This window comes from Mus caroli, chromosome 10 (genome assembly GCF_900094665.2).
Source record: "Mus caroli chromosome 10, CAROLI_EIJ_v1.1, whole genome shotgun sequence".
NCBI classification, from domain to species: Eukaryota; Metazoa; Chordata; class Mammalia; order Rodentia; family Muridae; genus Mus; species Mus caroli.
In genome coordinates, this window is record NC_034579.1 from 2,650,808 (window position 1) to 2,671,279 (window position 20,472).

Sequence of the window (20,472 nt, forward strand, 5' to 3'; positions counted from 1 at the left end):
AATTCAAGGCCCATACCTGAACATAATAAAAGCAATCTACAGCAAACCAGTAGCCAACATCAAAGTAAATGGAGAGAAGCTGGAAGCAATCCCACTAAAATCAGGGACTAGACAAGGCTGCCCACTTTCTCCCTACCTACTCAATATAGTCCTCGAAGTCCTAGCCAGAACATTAGACAACAAAAGGAGATCAAGGCGATACAAATTGGAAAGGAAGAAGTCAAAATATCACTATTTGCAGATGATATGATAGTATATATAAGTGATCCTAAAAATTCCGCCAGAGAACTCCTAAACCTCAGCTTCAGTGAAGTAGCTGGATGCAAAATTAAGTCAAACAAATCAGTGGTCTTTCTCTATACAATGGATAAACATGCTGAGAAAGAAATTAGGGAAACAACACCCTTCACAATAGTCACAAATAATATAAAATACCTTGGTGTGACTCTAAGTAAGGAAGTAAAAGATCTGTATGAGAGGAACTTCTTTGAACGATTTCTCTGAAGAAAGAAGTCAAAAAAGATCTCAGAAAATGGAAGGATCTCCCATGCTCATGTATTGACAGGATCAATATAATAAAAATGGCTATCTTGCTGAAAGCAATCTACAGATTCAATACAATCCCCATCAAAATCCAACTCAATTCATCACCGAATTAGAAAGGGCTATTTGCAAATTCATCTGGAATAACAAAAAAACCTAGGATAGCAAAAGCTATTCTCAATGATAAAAGAACTTCTGGTGGAATCACCATGCTTGACCTAAAGCTTTACTACAGAGCAATTGTGATAAAAACTGCATGGTACTGGTATAACAACAGATAGGTAGACCAATGGGATAGAATTGAAGACCCAGAAATGAACCCACACACCTATGGTCACTTGACGTTTGACAAGGGAGCTAAAACCATCCAGTGGAAAAAAGATAGCATTTTCAACAAATGATGCTGGTACAACTGGCAGTTACCATGTAGAAGAATGCGAATTGATCCATTCTTATCTCCTTGTACTAAGGTCAAGTCTAAGTGGATCAATGAACTCCCCATAAAACCAGAGACACTTAAACTTATTGAGGAGAAAGTGGGGAAAAGCCTCGAAGATATGGGCACAGGGGAAAAATTCCTGAACCAAACAGCAATGGCTTGTGTTGTAAGATTGAGAATCAACAAATGGGACCTCATAAAATTGCAAAGCTTCTGTAAGGCAAAAGACACTGTCAATAAGACAAAAAGGCCACCAACCGATTGGGAAAGGATCATTACCTATCCTAAATCAGATAGGGGACTAATATCCAATATATATAAAGAACTCAAGAAGGTGGACTCCAGAAATTCAAATAACCCTACTAAAAAATGGGGCACTGAGCTAAACAAAGAATTCTCAACTAAGGAATATCGAATGGCTGAGAAGCACCTGAAAAAATGTTCAACATCTTTAATCTTCAGGGAAATGCAAATCAAAACAACCCTGAAATTCCACCTCACACCAGTCAGAATGGCTAAGATCAGGTGACAGCAGATGCTGGCGAGGATATGGAGAAAGAGGTACACTCCTCCATTGTTGGTGGGATTGCAAGCTGTTACAACCACTCTGGAAATCAGTTTGGTGGTTCTTCAGAAAATTGGACATAGTACTACTGGAGGATCCAGCATTTCCTCTCCTGGGCATATACCCAGAAGATGTTCCAACTTGTAATAAGGACACAGGCTCAACTATGTTTATAGCAGCCTTATTTTATAATAGCCAGAATCTGGAAAGAACCCAGATGTCCCTCAACAGAGGAATGGATACAGAAACTGTGGTGCATTTACACAATGGAGTACTACTCAGCAATTAAAAAGAATGAATTTATGAAATTCTTAGGCAAATGGATGCATCTAGAAGATATCATTGTGAATGAGGTAACCCAATTACAAAAGAGCACACCTGATATGCACTCACTAATAAGCTGATATTAGCCCAGAAACTTAGAATACCCAAGATACAATTTGCAAAACACATGAAACTCAAGAAGAACGAAGACCCAAATGTGGATAGTTCATTCCTTCTTTGAATGGGGAAGAAAACACCCATGGAAGGAGTTACAGAGACAAAGTTTGTTGTTGTTGTTGTTTTTTTTTGGTTTTTCGAGACAGGGTTTCTCTGTGTAGCCCTGGCTGTCCTGGGACTCACTCTGTAGACCAGGCTGACCTCGAACTCAGAAATCCGCCTGCCTCTGCCTCCCGAGTGCTGGGATTAAAGGCGTGCGCCACCAACGCCCACAGAGACAAAGTTTGGAGCTGAGACAGAAGTAAGGTCCATGCAGAGACTGCCCCACCCAGGGATCCATTCCATAACTATCAGCAAATGCAGTCACTCTTGCATATGCCAGCAAGATTTTGCTGAAAGGACCCTGATATAACTATCTCTTGTGAGTCTATGCCAGTGCCTGGAAAATATAGAAGTGGATGCTCACAGTCATCTATTGGATGGAACACAGGGCCCCCATTGGAGGAGCTAGAGAGAGTACCCAAGGAGCTAAAGGGGTCCGCAACCCTATTGGAGGAACAACAATATGAATTAACCAGTACCCCCAAGAACTGTGTTTCTAGTTGCATATGTATCAAAAAATGGCCTAGTCGGCCATCAATGGGAGGACAGGCCCTTGGTCTTGTGATCATCATATGCCCCAGTACAGGGGAATGCCAGGGCCAGGAAGCAAGAGTGGTTGGGTTTGGGAGCAGGGTGGGGGTTGGGGGGAGGGAATAGGTGGTTTTGGGAATAGCATTTGAAATATAAATGAAGAAAATATCTAATCAAAAAAGTATAAAAAAAAACCCTCCATGCTGAATTTCAATGACCTAGGAAGATGGTTAGCAGGGATGGAGGCTGTCTGTGGATTCACCACCTTGGGCTTCCTTTACAAAGAGGTGATTTTGCTACTGCTTAGTTCACATCATCCAACTCCCTTTCAGGAACCAAAAGAAGCACTTATTCCTGGGGCCCCCTAAGGAGACATGGTGGCAGACTGGTTCATCAAGCTGTTTTATTCCAGTGACAATCATCTTCATTGGGTGAGACCTTTGTTCCAGTGCAAACTTGCCTTCCAGACTTGTGACACTTCTACCAGTACAACTGTTAGTGGTCAGAAAACCCACAGCTGTGCAATTTAGTTAAACTGCATGGCCAGTGGAGCATGCAGAATCTGTGCCATAGCAGGGAGGTTTCACACTTGCTCAGCCATGCTGGCTTTTACATAGGTACAGAGTATTTGGATGTGGATTCTCACACTTGCACATCGAGCACTGAGAATCTTCCTCAGTGCCAAAAATATTTGAATAAATATATATTTGATAAATATTCCTAGATAGCACATGTCCCTACTCTTTAGTGTCATCTAATACAGGCATAATCTTTCTTCATTTTTCATAGTTCATTAGCAATTTAAAATTTTCATCATTTATGCCCTGCTCCATTTTTTAAGCTGGATCTTTATCCATTTGTCCATTTGTTCCCCATATTAATCAATATCAATTAAAGCCTTGTTTTTCTTCTTGAAAAGTGAGGCTTCATCAAATGGGTATAAATAGTTTAAACAGAGCTATGTCAAGCACCATGACTGAAGAGTCTCCCAACAAAGAAAAAACACAGAACTGGACAAATTCACTACTGAATACTACTATACTGGTTAGTTTTAAATGTCAACATGCCATGACTTAGAATCATCTGGGGCAAGAGTATCAGTTGAGTAATTGTCTTTATCAGATTTTTCTGTAAGGAATTGTCTTGATTGTTAACTGATGAGAATCCAGCCTACTGTGGGTAACACCATCCCCTAAACTGGTAGTTCTGGACTCTATAGGATTGGAGAAAGCTAGAAACAAGCATGCAGACATCATGCATGCATATGCTTCTCTCTGCTCTTGACTGTGGCTATGATATGACTCAGCCTCAAGTTCTTATCTGTGACTTTTGTGCAGTGGTGGAATGGAGCCTGGAACTGTGAGCTAAAATATACCACTTTTCCCTAAGTTGACTTTGGTAAGAGTATTTCATTATACCAACTATCAAGCCTCTAAGACGTAGTGCATATTCCATAAACAAGAAAGTGAAGGAATCCTTCCAAATTCATCTTATGGAGCCAGTAAGGACATGAAACCAAAAGTGCTAAGAACACAACATTGAAATAGATCCTTGAATCCAAGTTTTTATGATGAGCATTGATAAGCATCAACAAATTACTTGCAAATAGAATTCGACAGCCTGGTGAAAGAATGCATCACAAAATTAAGTTGGTTTCATTTCAGGCTCCCAAGGGCTACAGTATATACAGATCAATAATTCTAATGCAGCACATGAATAGAATCAGTGACAGAAGTCATAATCATCCATTATCTGTAGAAAAAGTCGTTTGTAAATGTCAACATACCTTCATGATAAAAGCCCTGTAGACCCTAGAAACACAGGGAACGTTCCCCAGTGTATAAAAGCTACATAGGGCAAATCTATAGCCAATATTGTATCAAGTGGGAGAAAAGTGGAGTGTATTTCCTCTAGAGTCAGGAATAAAAGTATGGTTTAACACTCTCCACTTTTATGCTGTGTAGCACATGGAGTTTTAGCTCGAGAAGCAAGACATGAGAAAACACAATAACTCAAAGATGAAAGGGAGAAATAAAATTGCCACCATCTGCAGATAATATGAGTTTGTACTTAAGAGTCTGAAAAGCTTTCTTTAGATCTCATAAACACTTTCTGCAATGTATCTGGATTCAAAATCAATACATTAAGATGAGTAGCTTTACTATATATCCATAACAAATTTGTTGAGACTGAAATTAAAACAAAACAAAACAAAATTCCAATCACAATAGCCTTTAGAAAGTGTAAAATTCTTACAAATAAGTTTAACCAATGAGCTGGAAGCTTTCTAAAACAATAAAGAAACTGAAGAAGGACTACAGGAAAGGGAAAGATCTTCAATGCTCACAAATCAGCAGAATTAATATTGTGGACATGACTAGAGTAGGAAAAGCATTCTATGGATCCAACACAATTCACATCAAAACCACAGTGACTTTCTTCCATAGGATGTGAATATCAACCCTAAAGTTCATAAGGAAGCACAAAATATCTTAATCAGGACAAAACAGGCCTCAGCAGAAAGAACAAGGGTGTTGGAATCGCATTGTACAATTTAAAAATATTCTGCAGAGTCATCATTACAATGGAGCACAATGGAGCAGAAAAGAGGAGCCAAGAATAAACTCACACAACTACAGCTACTTGAGTTTTGACAAAGGCACAAAAAGAATCATGAAAAAAAAGATAACCTCTTTAATAAACGCTGTTAGGAAAACTGGATACCCACATGTGGAAGAATGAAACAAGACTTCTACCTACTAGCTGGACATGCTAGCGCACACCTTTAATAACAGCACTTGGGAGGCAGAGGCATGTTGGATCTCTGTGTTTGTAACCAGCCTCGTCTACAGAGTGAGTTCTAGGACAGCCAGGAATACACAGAGAAACCTTGTCTCAGAAAAACAAACAAACAAACAAACAAACAAAAACCAAAAAACAAACGACAACAAAAATCTCAAACCAAAACAATAAAGGTCTCTTTGTACTGATAGGATGATCTAACTCAAAATATAGTCCTTAACTTGTGGTAGCATCAGTCCAGTCTCTACTTTGTCTCCACATTGTGCCTCTGTGTCAGCTGACCAATTTCTTACAAGAGGAGTAGGTTTGTGAGCTTCTGGGCTCATCTTCCATTAGTGGGAGTTCATTACAACCAGTTATATCTATGACAACCTAATTTATGGGCAAGTCCACATCATAAAGTATTCGAGCTTAGAACAGTAATATACCCTTGTGTATATTAATTTAATCCACTATATGTATATATCCTAATAGTAGCCATTATCATGTTATAGAATGTAAGCATATTCCTGATGCACCCCAATACAAGATATGAAGTTACAAAATGAGCATAATCTTACTTTATAAAAAGAAATTTTTTTTGTATGCTTCCTGTCTTAGGTCTTTGTTTTTCAAGATAGTGTTTCTCTATATGTAGCCTGGCTAACCTGGAGCTTGCTCTACTGATCAGGCTGGCATTGAACTCACAGAGATGCAGCTGCCTCTGCCTCTAGAATGCATACACCACCACCACTTGGAGAAAACATGCATTTGGGGGCAGAAGGAGGGAAGGACATAGGTGGAAAAGGGGATAGTGAGGGGAAAAGGGGAACATGATCAGGTATTGGGGGGAGGAGAACAAGACTGAAGCCCTGAGGGCCAGCAGAAAGAATAGAAACAGTCAACCTTGGGAAGCAGGAGGTGGGAGGACCCTTTAGAATGTATCAGAGACCTGGGAGGTGAGAGACTCTGAGGACTCAAAGGGAAGGACCTTAGAAGAAATGCCCAACAGCAGGGAAGCAGGGAGAGGGAACTTGTAGAGCCCACCTCCAGCAGAAAGACAGGGCATCAAGTAAGGGATGAGGTTGTGATTCCATAGTCAAAAAACTCTAACCCAGAATTGTTTGTGATGAAAGAACTGCAGGGACAAAAATGGAGAAGAGTCCAAGAGAAAGGAAGTCCAGTGACAGACCCAGCCCTGGAGCCCTGGCACTGTTACTGATGCTATGATGTGCTTACAAAGAGGAGCCTAGCATGGCTGCCCTCTGAAAGGCCCAACAACAGCTGAAAGAGTCAGATTCAGATACTTACACCCAACCAATGGACAAAAGTCGGGGACCCCTGTGGTTGAGTTAGGGAAAAGCTGGTAGAAGCTAAGGAAGAGGGCAACCCTGTAGGAGGACCAGAAGTCTCAACTAACCTGGACCCCTGCGATCTCTCAGATACTGGATCACCAACCAGGCAGCAGACACCAGCTGATTTGAGGCCCCTAACTCATATACAGCAGAGGACTGCCTGGTCTGGCCTCAGTGAGAGAAGATGCACCTAACCCTCAAGAGACTTGAGACCCCAGGGGTTGTGGAGGTCTGGTAGGGTGGGAGTGGGAGGATGGGGACATCCTGGGGGGACTCAGGAGTTGGGGGGAGGAGATATGGAATAAATAACAGTCAGAGGGCGGATGGGGGTATAAAGACAGGACTATAAAAAGATTAAAGAATAAAAAAATAAAAGAAGTATATAACTTAAATTCTGATGGCAGTTGTTTTCTCTAGGTAAAAGAGAGAAGACTATAATTTAAATTGTTTTTCAATGGCTCTGAGTTGATTTTGTAACAAAATGCTTTTGAATTAAAATAACAAAGCTACTTTCCTTTCTTTTCTTTTCTTTTTTTCTTTTCCTTTTGACAAAGCTACTTTAATAAGTGATACATTTGTATAACAGCTAGTTTTCTAATTTTCAAAGCACTGTACTTATAATGCAGTATTTTAGAGAATTCACTGTTATCAATGAGAAGGGTAGAAAGGGAAATTAGGATTTGATTATGAATTTGGGAACAGAAATTTCTATGTTTGTAATAACTGATTGAACCCTGGGAATTCATAATTGCCTAGGTTTTAGTGGATTTGGGGTATCAAGGCATGATTGCTTTTATGTAACTAAAACCAAGTATTTATACACATAAACATATGTGAATATTTGTGTCTCAATGATATTTGTACTAAAATTGCTCCTGCGAGGCCAAATTTAGTCAAATCAGAAAGGAGTCTCTGTAGTTCCAGATTTGACTAAGTAGGTGTTAAGTCATATTAAATGTCTGGGCATCTATGTGTCTGTTTTGTAATATTTCAAGAAAAAATTACTTGTGGAATTTCCCCAAAGTGACATGCAAGGCATAGCCAATGCAGATGTTCCCTTCTCATCTGTCAGATCGTGTAGCTCTACATGACTTTGAGCATTAATTTTGATTCGACATGATGTTCTCTGATTAAGGGAACAGTTGTATGGTTTGGAAGTAAGATAGAGTACTGCAAGCATTAATGTGAAATTCAACCAGTGCAGCAGTAATGTCTGTCTGTATCCGGGGTATTTGGCAAGAGACCACTGAGGGCTTACCTAGCCCTCCCCAACGCCCAATTCTTCAGTGTTTCAGCAGCAGAAAAAAAAATCAGTGGAAGTTGCTGAGGCCACTCTTGCCATAATTTGGTCTCTGAAGAAGTGAGCTTAAGATGTCAGAAAGTAATATGCATGCTGAATGAGGAGGGCTAGCCCACTTAGAAAGTAATAACTGTGACTAAAATTGCTTCCCAGCAGGAGACATAAACAATGTTAACCCCTCCCCTAAGGTTCCAATCACAAACCGAGGCAGGATTCTGCCAAAATTTACTCAAGTTTCAAAGTTTGGAAACTGATGGGTTTATTGGGCTTTCTGATAAGTGAGAGGTTACTTCTAGGGTGTGGGTGCTTTTCACTCCAGCAGACCAGACCTATGAGGCCTTTACCCTAGGGATGAGGGTCTCCCCCTAGCACTGTGGTCTATGCTTTAGTCTTCCCTGGCCAGATGTATGATAATTACTTTAGAGCCCCTCACCCAGGCCATTGCAATTAAGGCAGAGCTGAGCACAGCAGACCTGCAGGTGAGGATCTAATCCTCGTCTCTGTCCTTAGATGTGAGGCTGTAAAACAAACAGGCTCAGCTAATATGATCTTTTACAAGGGAGTGGATTTGAATGCCCCAAGATAGCGTGACTCAGGATGGTAGCTCAGGGCACATTTTTATTTTGCTTCTATGAGGACTGGCCTCTCTTACCCAGAAGATCCCAGTTTGTCTCTTAGTAGCTGGTTTGATGATCCATCACTCTGCCCTCTGGGTTATGGATTATTAAATTAAGGGTAAATACTTGAGTTTAGATGAGCACAGTGTGTTTGGCAGTAATTTGTGTTGCTTAGTAAAAGATATTATTCATCCCTGGTCTATAGCTATTAAATCCCAAGATTATTTCAGTTAGCAAAACCAGATAATAATAAAATGTAGGTTTATTTTTGCCACATACCAGAGTTAAAAAGGATCAGAACTTTATTCAGGCAATCCAAGGATAATTAATGGACTTCAGATAAAAATTAAGCATGCAGAGTATTATGTAGAATGGTAGATCTCTTTTCAGGGCCCTTTTCTTTGGATATACTAAACCAAGAGTCATATAAGAATATCTGTGCTATTTATACATGACATTGAAATTCTTACATCCTCTGTGCTAGCAGCCACCAGTGTTTCTATCTTTCCTGTGGAATGAGATGGGAGGGATTCCTTCCTCAGCATCCAAATCTTCACCACTCATGAGCATCCCAAAGCACGTGTGTTCCAAGTGTGGTCACGTTGAATGCCAGCTCTTCTCTTTGCTTACCTCACCTATCCCAAAGGCCATTGATCAGTGCTGTGGACCACACCCTCTGGTATTAGACCTCTGCGCACAGCTTCCTTGGCTTAGAATTGAACCACATGTGTTGAGATCTCTTATTTATTTATTTATTTATTTATATTAGATATTTTCTTCCTTTACATTTCAATGCTATCCCCAAAGTCCCCTTTACCCTCCACTCTCCCCTGCTCCCCTACCTACCCACTTACACACACTTCTTGGCCCTGGCGTTCCCCAGTACTGGGACATATAGAGTTTGCAAGACCAAGGGAGCCTCTCTTCCCAATGATGGTCGACTAGACCATCTTCTTCTACATATGCAGCTANAGACATGAGCTCTGGGGGTACTGGTTAGTTCATATTATTGTTCCACCTATAGGGTTGCAGACTCCCTCAGCTCCTTGGATACTTTCTCTAGCTCCTCCATTGAGGGCCCTATGTTCCATCCACTAGATGACTGTGAGCATCTACTTCTGTATTTGTCAGGCACTGGCATAGCCTCACAAGAGACAGCTATTTCAGGGTCCTTTCAGCAAAATTTTGCTGGCATATGCAATAATGTCTGAGTTTGGTGGCTGATTATGGGATGGATCCCCAGGTAGGGCAGTCTCTGGATGGTTCATCCTTTCATCTCAGCTCCAAACTTTGTCTCTGTAACTCCTTCCATGGGTATTTTGTTCCCCATTCTAAGGAGGGATGAAGACACCTTTGGTCTTCCTTCTTTTTGAGTTTCATGTGTTTTGCAAATTGTATCTTGGGTATTCTAAGTTTCTGGGTTAATAGCCACTTATCAGTGAGTGCATATCAAGTGACTTCTTTTGTGATTGGGTTATCTCACTCAGGATGCTACCCTCCAGATCCATCCATTTGCCCAAGAATTTCATCAATTCATTGTATTTAATAGCTGAGTAGTACTCCATTGTGTAAATGTACCACATTTTCTGTATCCATTCCTCTGTTGAGGGACATCTGGGTTCTTTCCAGCTTCTGGCTATGATAACTAAGGCTGCTATGAACATAGTTGAGCCTGTGTCCTTATTACAAGTTGGAACATCTTCTGGATATATTCCCAGGAGAGGAAATGCTGGATTTTCTGATAGTATTATATACAATTTTCTGAGGAACCACCAAACTGATTTCCAGAGTGGTCATACCAGCTTGCATTCCCACCAACAATGGAGGAGTGTTCCTCTTTCTCCAGATCCTTGCCAGCATCTGCTGTCACCTGAATTTTTGATCTTAGCCATTCTGACTCGTGTGAGGTGGAATCTCAGGGTTGTTTTGATTTGCATTTCCCTGATGATTAAGGATGTTGAACAGTTTTTCAGGTGCTTCTCAGCCATTCGGTATTCCTCAGTTGAGAATTCTTTGTTTAGCTCTGTATCCCTTTTTTTAATAGGGTTATTTGAATTTCTGGAGTCCATCTTCTTGAGTTCTTTATATATATTGGATATTAGTCCCCTATCTGATTTAGGATTGGTAAAGATCATTTTCCAATCCCACGCGTTGAGATCTCTCACTCATTTATTAACAGACATGGACTGAGTCCCTTTCTGCCAGAGTCGAGTGTGGAGTTGTGATCCTGACACTGACAAGACCTAGACTCACTTGCCTTGTTGAACACATAGCTTAGATAACAAGAACGTCATTCAAATATCCACTTAATTTAATGAAAATTTGTATACATTTATAATGGGCACCGTGATATTTTTAAATCTATGCATGGTTAAATTAAGGAAATCCACATACATTATTTGCATATTTTGTTTCCTTTTTGCCTGGTTAGAGGACTTTGAAATCATTTTGGAGCACTAATAAGTATGTTATTTTGTGTCATATTTTTCTAGTTGATGTGACAAAACACCTGGAAAAATTCACACAAGGAAGGGAGAGTTTATTCTGGCTCCTGGTTGCAGAACACTACAATCCATCATGGTGGGTAGATGAGTCAGGAGTGTGAGGTATTTACTCATGGTTTATCTGAAGCCAACAAGCAGACAGATGCTGTTGCTCACCTTGATTTCTCCCCCCTTTTCCCTCTAGGACCCCGGTTATTGGTTGAGGCTGCTCACAGTTGGGGTAGATCTTTTCTACTAAGTTAGAACTTTCTCCAAGGCTTCTTCTTGGCACTCCAAGAAGTGTGTTTCCATAGTAACTCTAGATCCAGTTCAGCTGACATTGAAAATTAGCCACCACAGATATTTATTACACATGTAACAGTGTTCCAAGTGTCCGTGGCAAAACAATGAGAGATAAGCAAAGATAAACTTTAAGTTATGTGTCTGTAGGAAAATGCCTAAAAGTAACAAAAGGAATAGCAGCTAAATACAAACCCTTATTGACAATCGAGCTGGATGCAGTTGCAGCTTCTCGAAGCTTCACTGTGTAAACAAAACGAGAGCATGTGTATAAGAGGCCACTGGAAATGAACTCAAAGGACCCAACCAAATATAGATGGTTCTAGAGTTGGCTGCCCCTAGGTCCCCACATACACAGAAGGTCAGCCAGCCGAGTTAAAGATTCTTAAACTAATAAATGTTTCATGGTTTTGACTGAGTTTTGGCTTTTTTTCTTTTTGTATATATTAAGAATTAATTTAGTCACACACAACTTAGAAAGGGTAAACTTTTTTTTTTTTTTTTTGGTTTTCTGAGACAGGGTTTCTCTTTGTAGCCCTGGCTGTCCTGGAACTCACTCTGTAGACCAGGCTGGCCTCGAACTCAGAAATTTGCCTGCCTCTGCCTCCCAAGTGCTGGGATTAAAGGCGTGTGCCACCACTGCCTGGCTTTTTTTTTTTTTTTTTTTTTTAGGGGTAAACTTTTAAGGTTGTGAAAAGTTTAACTTTATTTATTTATTTATTTATTTACTTTACATCCCAATCATTGCCCACCTCCAGGTCACCTCCTCCCACAAACCTTCCTCCATCCCCCCTCCCCTTCTCCTCTGAGAAGATGGAGACCCCCTGGATGTCCTCCCAACCCTGGCCCATCAAGTCTCTTCAGGGTTAGGTGTATCTTCTTCCACTGAGACCAGACAAGGAAGCCCAGTTAGAAGAACATATCTCACTGACAGGCAACATCTTTGGGGATAGCTCTGATCTAGTTGTTTAGGACCCAAATGAAGACCAAGCTGCATATCTGCTACATATGTGTGGGGAGGCCTAGGTCCAGCCCATGTATGCTGTTTGGTGGTGGTTCAGTCTCTGAGAGCCCCAAGGGTCCAGGTTAATTGACTCTATTGGTCTTCCTGTAGAGTTCCTATCCCCTTCAGGGCCGCAATCCTTCCCTATACTCTTCCATAAGAATGCCCAAGCTCCATCCATGTTTGGCTGTGGGTGTCTGTATCTGTCTGAGTCAGCTGCTGGGTGGAGCCTCTCAGAGGACAGCCACGCTAGACTCCTGTCTGCAAGCATAACAGAGTATCATTGACAGAGTCAGGGATTGGTACTTGCCCATGGGGTGGTGTTTTAGTTAGTGTTTGCATTGCTGTGAAGAGACACCATGACCAAGGAAACTCTTATAATAAGCACAACAGTTAATTGGAGCTGGCTTACAGGTTCAGAGGACCAGTCCATTATAATCAAGGCAGGATCATGGCAGCATCTAGGCAGGCATGGTGCAGAAGGGGCTGAGAGTTCTACATCTTCATCTGAAGGATGCTAGCATATTATTGGCTTCCAGGCAGCAAGGATGAGGGTTTTAAAGCCAACACCCACGGTGACACACCTACTCCAACAAGGCCACACCTCCTAATAGTGCCACTCCCTGGGCCAAGCATATACAAACTGTAACATCTAAATATGTGATAGATAACTAGTTGAAGATTTTGAAAATTAAATGCTGAACCACTCACTTTAGAAATGCACACTCCTTAAGTTGTATTGCTTTTGACATGAGTAGAGATATTGAAAGTAGACAGCTACCATTGTAGCATGATCTTTTAGTTACAAGTTTAATGACAACTGTTATATTTGCCTAAATAACAAAAGGGCACATCTTTAACTTTACACATTTCTCAGGAATAACCAGTTTTGCCATTTAGTGGGCTACTCCACATGAAGTAATCTAGACCCCAAGTGTGAATATTGTTCCTAGGAAATTTGGTGCAGAGGATGGAGGGAAATCCATCTTACCAGCATACAGAGCCCAAGAGATTATGCAAGTATTAACTGATTTTTCTTTCCAGATGATGAAAAATCATTTCGTATTTCTGCTTAGTGACTCATCTCACTGTAGACAAAATGTCTCCGTGCATGGTGTAAAGGATAGGCTTGTGTTGTTCAGATGCTGATCTCTCTTGCTTCAATCAGGAGACAGCATCGGAATGCTTAAGTCTAGAATCTCCCATTTCAAGTAAACAATTCTTACCACTTACTCTTTGTCTTGTCAATAAATGCTGATCACCCAATGACTGAGCAGAAGAGAGAAAAAGGCAGAAATTCCATCAATCAGGGGAAGGAGAAAGAGAGAGGGAGGGAGGGAGATTCAGATCAGCAGGAGGATGGAGAAAGTAGAGCCCTGTAGAGAGGGTCTGGGAAGACATCATGGGTAAAAACATCTGAAGAAGAGAGTGCTAGACCAATATTTATCTGCAAGTATCACAGGTATGGTACTGGAAGGAAGGAAGCCAGATTAGCATAGGAAGTTATTATAGATCATTTAACTGCCCAGATATTGAGCAGCAGCTTGAAATAAATCTTTGTTTCTCTATGTGGTTATTGGGGACTAGCGGGGGATAAAGAAATACAGCAGCTGCATTCACCCACTGTTTACATTTATATTAAAATTATCATTTTACATCTTACTCATGTACCTTTACTTTTTGATAAATGCTGTTCTCATGATAATAACTATTCAGTCATAAACATTTTATATAATCTTTTTTATTTAATCCACAACTCGTTTGAAAGTGTGATTTTGTTCACTTAAAACTTTTATGGGAATAACTTAATTGTATTGTTTCTGGAGTAGAAGAGATAATGATGTATTTGTTCTGTCCTGAGCCCTGTAGCATGGAGAAGATTTGTTTCATAGCATTCATATAGGAGGATCTGTGAGTCTGGAGTTGGTACTCTCAGTGCCACTGCTCAGATCTTCTGTACTTGCTCTGGTTTGTCTGCTTTGTGTATCAGTTTCTGAGACTTTTAATCCAGTTTGTTCAGGTAATCATGGTAGAGACTCTGATTTAGCTTAATTTTTGATCTATCCAAATACTACAGCAAAACATACTCTTCCACGCTAACACTGCCGACTTCGTCCTTCTCAGATGCTATCTGACAGAAGATGGAGACAACCAGAGGAGACATCCCACTCATCCCCCTGAATCTGCCACTGATCTTCTATGGAACCCAAGCACCATGGTCACTGACCTTGACCTTCTACTACACCATCCATTTCTTCCTAGACTTGCTTTCTATTGGCTCCTTCGAGCTCCTGCTATCCTTGCTGTGAATTATCTTCCACAACATGAAGTTTAACATGGCAATCTTCTGGTGTCTTTACTGAGACTGCTCAGAGAAGCAGACATGACTGAGTCTTCCTGTGGTTAACCTTTTTCAGACACAGAGACTGAGAATAGATTGTATTTATTCTGACCCACCGTTGAGGGAGTAAAGTGCATCATGACATCATGGCAGGGAAGGCACGGCAGCAGGAATTTGAAGCTGTGTGTCACATGATGAACTTTGGTGTTCAGCATCCTTCCTTTCTTCTTCTTTTTGTTTTATTGCCTGAGACTCCAGCCCTGGGGATGGTGTTACATGTATTTACTGTGAGTCTTCCTGCTTTGGCTAATCCCCGAGGTATGTTATCATTGTGATTTTTAAATCCAGTCATTTTGACAACAACAATTAAGCTTTACAGTACTAAAAGGTAAAATCTCTAAAAGGTTTCTCTTCTTTTGTTCTCTTATTGGTGGGTGGATGTTACTATCTCTTTTGCATTCCCTAGTTCCTTGGCAGATGGAGGTGTCTTGGTAGAGGACCATGAATGTCTCCACATATGGATTTCAGACCATTTCTCTTGCCTTTTACAGGAATGACAGAATTGATTTTATTGTATTATAGTTAAGGCTGCCATTTGGGGACTGTCTCTTGTTCCCCAGTTTGTATTTGGTGACACAATAAAATATGATAGAGGTTGGAAAAATGGCTAAAAGGTTAGAAGTGCTTGCTGCTCTTGTAGATGACCTGATTTTAGTGTTCAGGACCTCTGCTGGATGGCTCACAACTATCTATCTCTAACTCCAGTTCTAGGGATCCCACACCCTTTTCTGAACTCCACTAGCGCGCGCACACACACACACACACATATCTCTCTCTCTCTCTCTTTCTCTCAAATAATAAAATAAACTCTGAGAAAAACATATTTTGACTTTTGTTTAGGTTTTCTGAGCCAACTTTTTCTAGTGTTTTAAAGGTAGACCTGAGGAGAATTCCAGTACACTAGAAGGGGAGAAAATGGAAACTTCCTGGCCTGACTCTCTACTTCCAAAGACATCTCCCAGAGAGGAAAGCACTGACTGAATGAGTGGATCTCTGGAGCATCACCCATGGAACCCTCCTTTGGACACTGAGCATCTTCAGTCTCTGCTTACATGGATGTAATGTAATTCTACTTTAGATTCCTTAACCAGGGATCCAAGTTCCCCCATAACCTCTGTCATCTTTTTAGCTGTGGTGCTTCTGGGGATGAGCAGTGACTTTTGGCCACTCTCAGGATGGGAAATTTTCTTCTATTGAGCCTCTTGAGAAAGGTGCTGACTCATGTGTTAGCCTATCACCTGAATGAGAAGTTAAGGAAGAAACTGTATTTATAGTTAGAAGTTACAGCTCATTATAACCTTTACGGGAAGAGGGTTCCAGCAGGTCTTGTGCTCAATCAAGTAGGTCAAAGAAGAGACGTTATCTACTAGTGTCTGTTTCTTCACGGTTCGTGAGATGACAGGAATGGCCCGTAAAATGTTCTTTACATTTAATCTAGTGAGAAGGAGATCCTTTGCTTAATGTTATGCTAGCTTACATTCCAGAAAAGAGACGAGCCTCAGAACCCTGAATCTAAAGATTGTATTCATCAGGGAAGGTCCCCAGAGTTTACTGATGAGATATTTAAAAAAGCTACTCGAAGTCAAAACATAGAGAAGGAAGGGAAAACCATCCACATTTACCATGCAAAAAGCTGTACCTGATATCCGTGCAGATCGCCTTGCTTTGAGAAAGAAGGTCCGGATTTGCCCAGTTCCATGACTTCATGGGAGTCTGTTAGTGGCAGAAGCTTTAATGGCTTTTAATTTTCTGACTCATGCCAGCTGATTGATGGAAAACAACAGGAAATTTCAAGATAAAAGGAGTAGTTGAGCAAAGATACAGGGGAGGGGGAAAAAGTAGCTGCTTATGTAAGAGTCTCCTGTGGAGAAGCTGAAAGGTGGGAGAGCAATCACTATGCAGCAGCTGCAGGGGCAGCTTAGCTTTCCCCATCCATAGGGCCAGAGGCAGGTGTGCTTTCCCCTCACCTGTCCAAGGGTTTGTGGAGCCTGAAATCTAATAGTTTATAACTGCTTTAGGTAATCAGTGCCCACAGAGGTTTTAGTCACGTGCTTGCCTCATATAAGCTCATCGAGAGAAGCCATAGCATCAGAATAAGTCACGTTATTAATGTTTAAATTTCAGAAATAGACATTTTTATAATTCAGACCTATGTGACATTAAACAGAAGTCAGGAACAAAAGAAAAGAAAGACATTTAAAGCCAAAGTAACAAAAAAAAGTTAAGTCTCCGTTGTGGAGAGCAGAAACAATTCTAAGGGGCGGGGTGGGTTGCAATGGATCTTACCCCGTCCGTGGTCAGGCAGAGATACCTGTGGGCCAACATCTTTCTTCTTGTTATCTGAGGTGAAGCAGCTGGGAAAGGGGTGTCCAGCTGCAACTGCCTACTTTTCCTCAGTCAATAAATCTTGCCACACTGTCTGCCATCACCTGTCTCTCCTTCCTGAGCCTCACAAAGGATGGGAGAGACAGTCTGGTAGCACCTTAACCAAACTGACTGGTTTAACTGCTGTCAGCTACTGATATCACAATGAACAGGAACTGAGGGGGATGTGTAGCAGCAAGATCACAAAAGTAGGTCGCTTCAGCTCCTGGATGAGTGTCAAATGTAGGAGTTGTGTTTTGGGATGGAGTTGGGTGTTTTCTCCAGGTTCTTGGTCCCTAATATAAACACTTTAAGTAAGTAACAAACATAGCAAGATGACTTTATTTGGGGCAAAGTGATAATGCAGATTAGGGAGAAATAAGCTATCAAGATCAATAGTTGGCCACATGCATGAGAGTGTTCAAGGGCCCTGATCATAAGTTGGGGTTCCTCCTATGTGGTTCAAAACAAGTAGGAGATTGATTGCTGAGAGGTCTAGTTTGGGTGGCTTCCCATTTTGATTAAAAGATTAGGTAGGTCATCATATAATAATTTTCTTACTGCGTATGTCTCTTCCCATAAATACATTGGATTTTAATCACATGGTTTAGCGTAAGATGGTGAGTGGGAGAGTTGTCTTAAAAGTTCGAGGACACAGATTGACTATCGCAGGAGTGTTAGACAATTTGTAAATAATTTCATGAAATTATTTACACATGAAATAGCACACATAGAGTGCTTGGGACAGTGCTGGCCACAGAATAAATTATCTGTAATTGTGTTGATTTTCCTACTGAGTGTCCACAGAGACAAAAGTTAGTGTGCCAAAGGATTCCATTAGGGCCCTCTACAGGAGACTGGGAACTGCTAAGCTTTATGTCTTTTCTATGCTCCTAACTTTAACTGTTACACATTTTCTCCCAAGTGACACAACTGAATGTTATCTGGGTGAGGCTATACTTATGCCTGTGGATCTGCAGTCTTTGTCCCAGTCCTTAAGCTTATGGGGCAGGAAGTACTCTTGACACTCCAGGTGGTTTCAGGAGTCCTATTCCATGTGTGCTTGAGTAGAACAACCTTTGAGACTGTACAGGGGTAGGAAGCTCTGCTGAATATTTCCTCAGATACTCATGGTCTCATTTGTAGCAGATCTATATCTAAACCAGCACAGGGTACAGTTCCCAAAATAGCCTGCATTTTTTTCCCCTTTCCCTTTATGCAGATTCATTTATCCCAGATCCCACATGCTTAGGGAATACTTGAGGACTAGCAAGTCTAGTGAGATGCCTCTGTATCATTGCATGTTGTCAGTTGGCAGCTGGGAGCCTCTCCTCCTCTTCCTGCACAGCTGTTCCCTCTGTGTGTGGCAGCCTACCCAGCTGGGCCAGAACAGAGAGCCTTTTCCTCTGTCCAGTGCAGGGCTAGAGATGGTGTTTGTTTGTCCTAGATAGGACTGCTGGTCTACAGACTAAAGGTAAGGGATGGAGTGAGTCTGCTCCATCACAAAGAAGGGATTCTATTGAGAGATGATGACAATCAATAGTCTCCCATTTTGGCTCTGGAAGAAGTTCTTGGTTCCAACAGTTACTCTGGAGGAAATATCTCCGTGTCTAGAAACAAGTTGGGAGGGATGGTGATTAAAGGAGGGGTATTGAATAATCTCTACTGTTAAGACTTAACCGTATTTTATCCTGATCATGAGATGCCCAACCCCAGTTTCCTTGGGCTTGCTTTCCTACCTACGTGACAACATTCCTTTTTAATTTTTATTTGAAAAGTAAAATTGATCTTTTACATTTATTGTTGGTATAGCATTTACCAGTGGGTGTCATAAAAAAATAGTCACAGATGTGATGGCTTTAAGACAACAAGAATTTATTCTCTCATCGTTTTGGACTCCATAAGTCTGGATTCCAGGTGTGCGTGGGGCTGTGCTCCATTTAGATGCTCAAGTGAGTGATTCTTTCCCATCTCTGCAATTTTGTGGGCTGCTGGCACTTTCTGACTTCTAGTTGCTTTGTACAAGTCCATTTCTATCTTCTGTTTCTATCTTCTTTGTGTGTGCATTTATGGTGTGTGTGTGTGTGTGTGTGTGTGTGTATGTGATAAGATATTTCTCCTCTGGTGAAATAAGCCAATTCAAGCCACATTAAAATATGTAAAGGCAGGTTTATTATGAAGAGGGAGACAGAGGGAAGGGGAAGAGAGAGGAAGAGAGAGGAAAAAGTGTGTGCAGAGAGTGGGGTGAGAGATGGAAGGAGAGAGAAGGGAGACTAAAATGTCTGAATTATACAGGGAAGAGCCTCTGGGGGAAGGGCAGCCCACCCGCTGACCTGAAAAGTTCAGGGTTGGGGGCAGGGTATGCCAGGTAGGGACTGAGGGATGCTGTTAGAACCTGGAGGTCAGGTATGCTTTGGTATGTAAAATATGCACTTCAGTCCCTTCTCTGGAATGTATGTGTGTGTGTGTGTGTGTATTCATGTATGTATGCATATATATGTATTCATGTGTGTATGTACATACACATATGTAGTATGCATATATGTATGTATGCATGTATGTATGTATTGTAAGAGATGTATCATAGTGTTAAGGATGTCATTCAGTTGACAGAATGCCTGCTTAGCATGCCAGAAGTCCTGAGTTCAACCCCCAGTACTGCATAGAATTGGCTATAGTAGCATACTTGCAGGGTGGAGACATGAGGATGAGTAGTTCAAATTCATTCCCTGGTACATAGTGGGTTCAAGGCCAGCCAGGACTTCTTTGAGACCCTATCACAAAAGCCAACCAACCAACTAATCACGCACCCACTCAACCAGTCATCAAAATATTACAACAAATGTGTAGGATGGCATTTAGAGAGCTGCTGTCAGACTGGGGCAGAGCTTTCTAGCCCACTGCCTTTAACTTAGTCACACCTACAAAGTCCAGATTTGTATACACAGATGGCCTAGTCTCCAGTCAAGCTGGGGTCTGAACCTCAGTAGAACCTGGTGGTGATAATTAACCTACATGGCACAGTAGGTGTTCCCTTATGTTCCTGGAACCCTGGCTCTTGTCAAAGTTACCGCCTCACAGCCCTCACAGGAGAAGTATGTAGTTAGTAATCATGTAGACAATGTCACAAGCTTTTGACCTACAGGCTAGACTCCTCCCAGTTATCTAGCAACAGTAAATATAACAGCATACCATAAGAGGGGCTGCTTAGCCCTACCTCACTCCCCTCCCCTCCCCTCCCCTCCCC